Source organism: Rutidosis leptorrhynchoides, chromosome 1 (assembly GCF_046630445.1).
Source record: "Rutidosis leptorrhynchoides isolate AG116_Rl617_1_P2 chromosome 1, CSIRO_AGI_Rlap_v1, whole genome shotgun sequence".
Taxonomy (NCBI): Eukaryota; Viridiplantae; Streptophyta; class Magnoliopsida; order Asterales; family Asteraceae; genus Rutidosis; species Rutidosis leptorrhynchoides.
The window spans coordinates 13,011,161-13,018,899 of record NC_092333.1 but is presented as its reverse complement, the minus strand read 5'-3'; positions in this window follow the sequence as shown (position 1 = coordinate 13,018,899).

The window sequence follows — 7,739 nt, the reverse complement described above, 5'->3', positions numbered from 1 at the left end:
GTTTGGTGCGTGGTGCGAATTTACCAGGAAAGATGTATTTTTTAGAATCTATACGAACTCGAATGGCAAGCACGTTCAGAGAGTCTTGCTCGTTCGGCCGTTTTAGGGTGATCTTGAGAATTCCAGCACAATCTGGAACTGAAGGTTATGCGCCGACAAATGCTACTCCATCTGGCGGCGCATATTAAAGTGCGTTTAATGCATACACAAAAGGAATAATATGAAAAAAATTGAAAACTGTCAAAAGAGCGTCAAAAAGGCAAAATTGAAGGCTTTAGAGGTCTTGTTTCAAAAAATATTTGGGAACACCACCTACGTCAGTTTGCCAACGGATATATCTCTAAAAACTACACGATCTAAAAAAGCGGTGACTAAATCGGAACTACGAGTCAAAATATACGATAGATCTAACTTTTTGGCCAAAGATACAAAACACCAAGCACCACGAACCGTCGTTGTTGTTTGTTGCGTGGTGCAAATTTTCCGGGAAAGATGTCTTTTTTGTAATCTATACGACCTCGAATGGCAAGCACGTTCAGAGAGTCTTGCTTGTTCGGCCGTTTTAGGGTGATCTTGAGAATTCCAGCACAATCTGAAACTGAAGGTTATCCGCATCCAAATGCTACTCCATCTGACGGCGCATATTAATGATTTAAAAAGCGTGTTTAATAAATTGACATTAGATTCGAAATTATATGCGTTATACAAAATTACATTGCGAGTGAAATAATATACCTTAAAACTATATATACCATGCTGATTCATGCATATACAAAATTAATAATACGATATAAATTGAAAACGTTCAAAGAGAACATTAAAAATGAGTAAAAAAAATTTTCGGCATCCTGACGATCTAGAATTGCAAGACACTTTTCGAGATTCTTGATGTTAGAGTCGTTTTAGGGTGATATGGAAAATTTCATCACAATCTGAAACCAAAAGGTGATGCGCCGCCAAATGTTACTCAATTTGGCGGCGCATCTTTGTGATTTAAAAAGCGTGTTTAATGAAGTGACATTATATGATGACCCGAAAAATTTCGACTAATTTAAACCAATTCTCTATATGATTTAATATTATGTAAATATACATATATGTATGTATATATATATATATTATAAGATGTACAAGTAAAAACGACTTTTCTACAGTAAAACATTATTTGCTACAGTAAAAATGACTTTGCTACAGTAAAACACTATTTGCTACAGTGAAACCGTATTTTGCTACATTGCTACAGTGAAAACGAAACACTATTTGCTACAATAAAACACTATTTGCTACAGTACACTATTTGCTACAGTAACACACTATTTGCTACAGTAAACACTATTTGTAACGACCCGACCAAAACCGTTATTGACGGCGCCGTTAACTTAGGTCCCGTTGCGTGGTCATAGTCCCTATATGAGACTCGTTTGACCAAAATTATGTCGCATTCATTTGAAAGGTACAAGACTTGCAAGTTTAGTTTACAAAACCGTTCGACAACAAGTCTAAGTTTACAAAAGTCATAAAGTATAAATGAAATAACTTGCGACATAATTAGTTTAAAAATACAGTTGCTATAAATAGCGTAAGTATGTAAACAAAAGTTTGAATCCAAAAGTGCTATCCCTAGCGTATGCATGCATGGTTGACTCCAATCAAGTAATCAAAGAGTGCGGAAGCATGTAACAAATAGCCATGTGAAAACCTGAGAAAACATAGAAGAATCTGTCAACGCAAAAACGTTGGTGAAATCATAGGTTTGAGTAAGTGAGTAAAAGTAAAGTAAGTCGAACCACAAGATTTGCAAAGTTGAAATAATAGTAGTACATTCTAAAAGTTAATATTCACGAGCACCCAATTATCAAAGCTTAACGTTCCGTCCGTTGAATACCCCATCAATTAGTGCTAGAACAACACTGTTCCCGAAAATATATTTCATTCGTAAACGGTAGCGAACCGTTTGAATGAGGGTTTGTCAAACCCATATGGCCATATAACATAAGTTCTCGCTTACACCATCTGATGTAACTAATGATAATCGGATTGAGGATTTTCGTTCTAAACTCGTATGTAGAATGTTTGTTTTCCCGTTCTTGTGTTCACTTAGTTCAAAAGAATCGTTTATGTTTTCTCATCCCAAAATAAGTTCAAAAGAGTAAAAAGTGGGACTATGATCTCACCTCGAGTGCACGAGTATAAAAGTACTTCACAAAGTAACGTATGCATGAAAGTTGCTTAGCCTTGACCTAAACAAGTAAGTTATATCAATTAACCGGTTACGACACAAGGTCGGGTGAAATGTGTTCAATTAGTCCTATGGCTCGTTACGACTCGAATAGTATAGCATGTGAATCACGTTGTCAAGTTTCATGCAAGAATCAAGTATAAAAGCATGTTAGAACGATTGTAATAAAGTTTGAGTTGACATTTCAAAACCTTACCATTAGAAAGGAAATCTTATTACGTTTCCAACGATATTTGATTCATCGAAAACGGAGTTACGGTCAAAAAGTTATGGCCAAAACAAGTTTGCTGAAGTTCGGATGAAACAGGCAATTGTCACGGCGCGACAAATTGCTCCGCGGCGCGACAAATGCCTATGTTGAAGGTCAGAAAGCTTGAAAAACATGTTCTAAAATCACCCTTTGGGCCACGGCGCGACAAATTGCTCCGCGGCGCGACAATGGCCGTGGCCTGGTACCAGGTCAGTTTCAAATGTTCAAGTCTTGGTCAAAACTTCAAACAACCATAAAACGCAAACCGTAAACAACTAGAAGACGTATCTTATACCGTTGGAAAGCTCTTTTGACAAGGAACACAACTAAGCACTTATCATCAAACAAAAACAACATTTTCCATAACCGATTTCTCGTCAAGTGATCGTTTAAAAGTCCATTTTCAAAGTTTCAAGTTCATCAATTGCATTTTAAGTTTCGGGAATCCAATTCACACATATGATATGCCGTTTTGAAGGTAATGAAGCATACATTACTACTAAACACTAACAATTAACATTCCATGGCATTTAAACATCCAAATGTTCATGTCAAGAACTATCAAACCCTAGTCAAACATCACAAAATCATTAATCGGGTTTTTGAAGTTTTCTTAATCAACCTACACATCCAAACGAAGCTAGTGATACTAGTAACACAATTAAAACATGCACTTTAACAATCTAACAACATTAACTCATCCAAAATCAAGGATTAAGCAAACCCATTTCAAATGTTCAAACTAGTTACTCAAAACAACGAATCGAGCAAACAAAACATATATTCATGTTATACACGAGCCATAGACACTAACTAACACCATTTCAAGTCAAAAACACGAATTTATAGAAATCTAGAGTTTTTAGAAAGTTACCCAAACGAGATGAAGTTGGTATCAAATTGTAGAGGATGAAGAGAGGATTCCAAATATGTAATTTGTTTTGAAGTTTGCTTCCCGATCCGGATTTAGATGATGATTTATGTTTGTGTTCTTGAGAGAAAAAAAGAAAGAAAGAAGGAAAAAGAAATGGATGAATGAGGGGTGGAGGTGGTGAGTGGTTGACTAGTCAACTACTAGCCACCTCTTTGGTCAAGTGACGGAACTAGTCCCTCAAGTTTCAGAGCGGGTGCGGGAATTAACCAAACGAATATTTTTAAAAACGCTCGAGTAGACGAGTGATGTTATAATTAAATAACGAGAATATTATAAACGTTAGTCAACGGAAATTGAGAATTTAAATAGCGAAAGATATTATTTAAAAAAAAAGACGGTGTTAAAAATAAATTTAACGGAAAAAGGCGGGATGTTACATTATCCACACCTCAAAAGAAATTTCGTCCCGAAATTTAGTTGGAAGTAGTAGTCGTTGTTTCTTCCTCGAGATCTTGCGTTGTCGGTTCTACGAATAAGTGAAGGTACTCCCTTGGGTATTTCAACGAACTTTGACGGTCGGGATTTCACGTCGTCTTAGAGTTTGGGTTCACGATTCATGGTTTCGACCGGCCCTCCTAGGAATGAAGTTTATCGTCGATAGTGAGTTCATCAAAGAAGATAACAAGTTCTCGTTTCGCAAAACACGTCTTTGAGTTGATACATCGAACGTAGGATAAACGGAGACCCAAAATGAGTCGGAAAAGTCTAAACGGCTAGCGACGGGTCCAAAACACCCCAAGAATTTAAAGGATCAAAATATCGCGGATTTAGCTTCCTACGTGTTCCCGAAACGGATTGCACCTTTCCAAGGTGCGACTTTTAACGTGACGCGGTTTCCCACGTGGAATTTGAAATGTTTACGTCTAGCATCGGCGTAGCTCTTGGTGATTACGAGTCGCGTAGGGTTTTACCCGAATATGAATAAATTTTTCTCGGTTGCTCATGAATAACCTCGGCCCCGGTGAATTGATCATCGTTTACTTTGTTCGACAAAAGAGAATGACGTTTCCGGTCACGTGTGGTTTCAAAAGGAGTGACGTTAAAACTCGAATGAAAATCATTGTAGTACGAGGATTCGGTTAAAGGAAAATACTTTTCTCAAGTAAATTTGAAGTTGGTAATACAAATTCGTATTATGGTTTTCAAGACTTAAATCGTATGTTTGTTCGGTCCGTCGGGTTGTGTATGGTACGCGGTACTCATGTCTAAATGCGGTCCCGAGGCTTTTTGTAAGGTACTCCAAAATCTAGAAGTGAAACGAGGATCTCGGTCCGAAACGGAGTACATTCCGTAAGGTATATTTGGACAAGTTTGTTAGGACAAGTTTCTCAAGAAAATTCGCGTCGCGAAAGATTTATCAGTTTCCAAAAACGTTCGTCGGGGCAAGTTCTCATCGGTTTCTGAAAGAAAAACGTTCGTCGGAACTATTCACCCTCGAGGTGAATACTAGTATAACGTGGAGAGTCTCTCCCCCCATTGAGAGTTTAGAGTAAAGATTTCCTGAACCGGAAGTACGAGTGTGATGAGAGGGAAGTTTCCGCCTCGGTGTGAGCATAACGAGTAAATCGTAATTAGTCAATAAGACTGTGCGAGGACGAGATAGTATACACGTGTAACATACGGTTGAAGTCGAAAGGAATCGGTAATTCATTCGGAAGCATAAATATAATTTGTCAATAATTGAAGGTGTATCCCCGGTATGGTTGTTATAAATATTCTCGGAGTTTTCAGATGTCCAAACCTGAAAAGATGAAGTCATGTACATGGCACATGGTGGTGTTTAGGTTGATCGAGTCTAACCACTATCACGTGTCACTAGAACTTTGGTATGTCTTACCGTAATATAACCACGTTGATCGAGTGTCGTTATATTACGCTAACTCATACCTCCATTCCCACATCACTCTATAGATTCAAGTTCGTGTCATCGCGAAAATCTAAAATGAACAAAATGTAACGACGTCTCAAACGTGACTCGTATTAAATCGAAATAATTTCTGCAAATCTAAGGAAGCGTTTCCCCGTGGGAAGTGTATAAATGGTTGTTCACGTCAAATCGGTTCGATTCAAACAATATTGTATTTAGGTATGAAAAGAGTAACGAGTCATGATAACAAGTAATACGCAACCGTAGCGATAAATGTTGATGACGATACTCACCTAGAGTAGTGATGGTAGTAACACCAAAAAGTAGATAGTAAGAAACACCAGTGGGAAACCGATAGTAAGTTGAAACGGTGGCAAATAACAATCCGGAAGACAGAGTTCCCGAACAAGTGTGACTAATGAAGTCGTCGTCTTCCATACGTGTATGAATCATGAATTTACGTGTGTTACCAAAAAGTGGCGGAATACGAGTTCGTATGATGAAGGTTGGGTACCATTAAAAAGTTTGCCTAAGAATGATTCAAGTATAATGCACAAGTAGTCAAGTAAGTGCTATCTATAGCAAATGTATGTCAGAATGCAATGGCTAACTATCCGGTTGTAGTCTAGACTCACTAATGCGTCCTAACGACTCTGTTGGACACACTAATGCATCCTAGTTCTCTACAACCAACGCTCTGATACCACTTGTAACGACCCGACCAAAACCGTTATTGACGGCGCCGTTAACTTAGGTCCCGTTGCGTGGTCATAGTCCCTATATGAGACTCGTTTGACCAAAATTATGTCGCATTCATTTGAAAGGTACAAGACTTGCAAGTTTAGTTTACAAAACCGTTCGACAACAAGTCTAAGTTTACAAAAGTCATAAAGTATAAATGAAATAACTTGCGACATAATTAGTTTAAAAACACAGTTGCTATAAATAGCGTAAGTATGTAAACAAAAGTTTGAATCCAAAAGTGCTATCCCTAGCGTATGCATGCATGGTTGACTCCAATCAAGTAATCAAAGAGTGCGGAAGCATGTAACAAATAGCCATGTGAAAACCTGAGAAAACATAGAAGAATCTGTCAACGCAAAAACGTTGGTGAAATCATAGGTTTGAGTAAGTGAGTAAAAGTAAAGTAAGTCGAACCACAAGATTTGCAAAGTTGAAATAATAGTAGTACATTCTAAAAGTTAATATTCACGAGCACCCAATTATCAAAGCTTAACGTTCCGTCCGTTGAATACCCCATCAATTAGTGCTAGAACAACACTGTTCCCGAAAATATATTTCATTCGTAAACGGTAGCGAACCGTTTGAATGAGGGTTTGTCAAACCCATATGGCCATATAACATAAGTTCTCGCTTACACCATCTGATGTAACTAATGATAATCGGATTGAGGATTTTCGTTCTAAACTCGTATGTAGAATGTTTGTTTTCCCGTTCTTGTGTTCACTTAGTTCAAAAGAATCGTTTATGTTTTCTCATCCCAAAATAAGTTCAAAAGAGTAAAAAGTGGGACTATGATCTCACCTCGAGTGCACGAGTATAAAAGTACTTCACAAAGTAACGTATGCATGAAAGTTGCTTAGCCTTGACCTAAACAAGTAAGTTATATCAATTAACCGGTTACGACACAAGGTCGGGTGAAATGTGTTCAATTAGTCCTATGGCTCGTTACGACTCGAATAGTATAGCATGTGAATCACGTTGTCAAGTTTCATGCAAGAATCAAGTATAAAAGCATGTTAGAAAGATTGTAATAAAGTTTGAGTTGACATTTCAAAACCTTACCATTAGAAAGGAAATCTTATTACGTTTCCAACGATATTTGATTCATCGAAAACGGAGTTACGGTCAAAAAGTTATGGCCAAAACAAGTTTGCTGAAGTTCGGATGAAACAGGCAATTGTCACGGCGCGACAAATTGCTCCGCGGCGCGACAAATGCCTATGTTGAAGGTCAGAAAGCTTGAAAAACATGTTCTAAAATCACCCTTTGGGCCACGGCGCGACAAATTGCTCCGCGGCGCGACAATGGCCGTGGCCTGGTACCAGGTCAGTTTCAAATGTTCAAGTCTTGGTCAAAACTTCAAACAACCATAAAACGCAAACCGTAAACAACTAGAAGACGTATCTTATACCGTTGGAAAGCTCTTTTGACAAGGAACACAACTAAGCACTTATCATCAAACAAAAACAACATTTTCCATAACCGATTTCTCGTCAAGTGATCGTTTAAAAGTCCATTTTCAAAGTTTCAAGTTCATCAATTGCATTTTAAGTTTCGGGAATCCAATTCACACATATGATATGCCGTTTTGAAGGTAATGAAGCATACATTACTACTAAACACTAACAATTAACATTCCATGGCATTTAAACATCCAAATGTTCATGTCAAGAACTATCAAACCCTAGTCAAACATCACAAAATC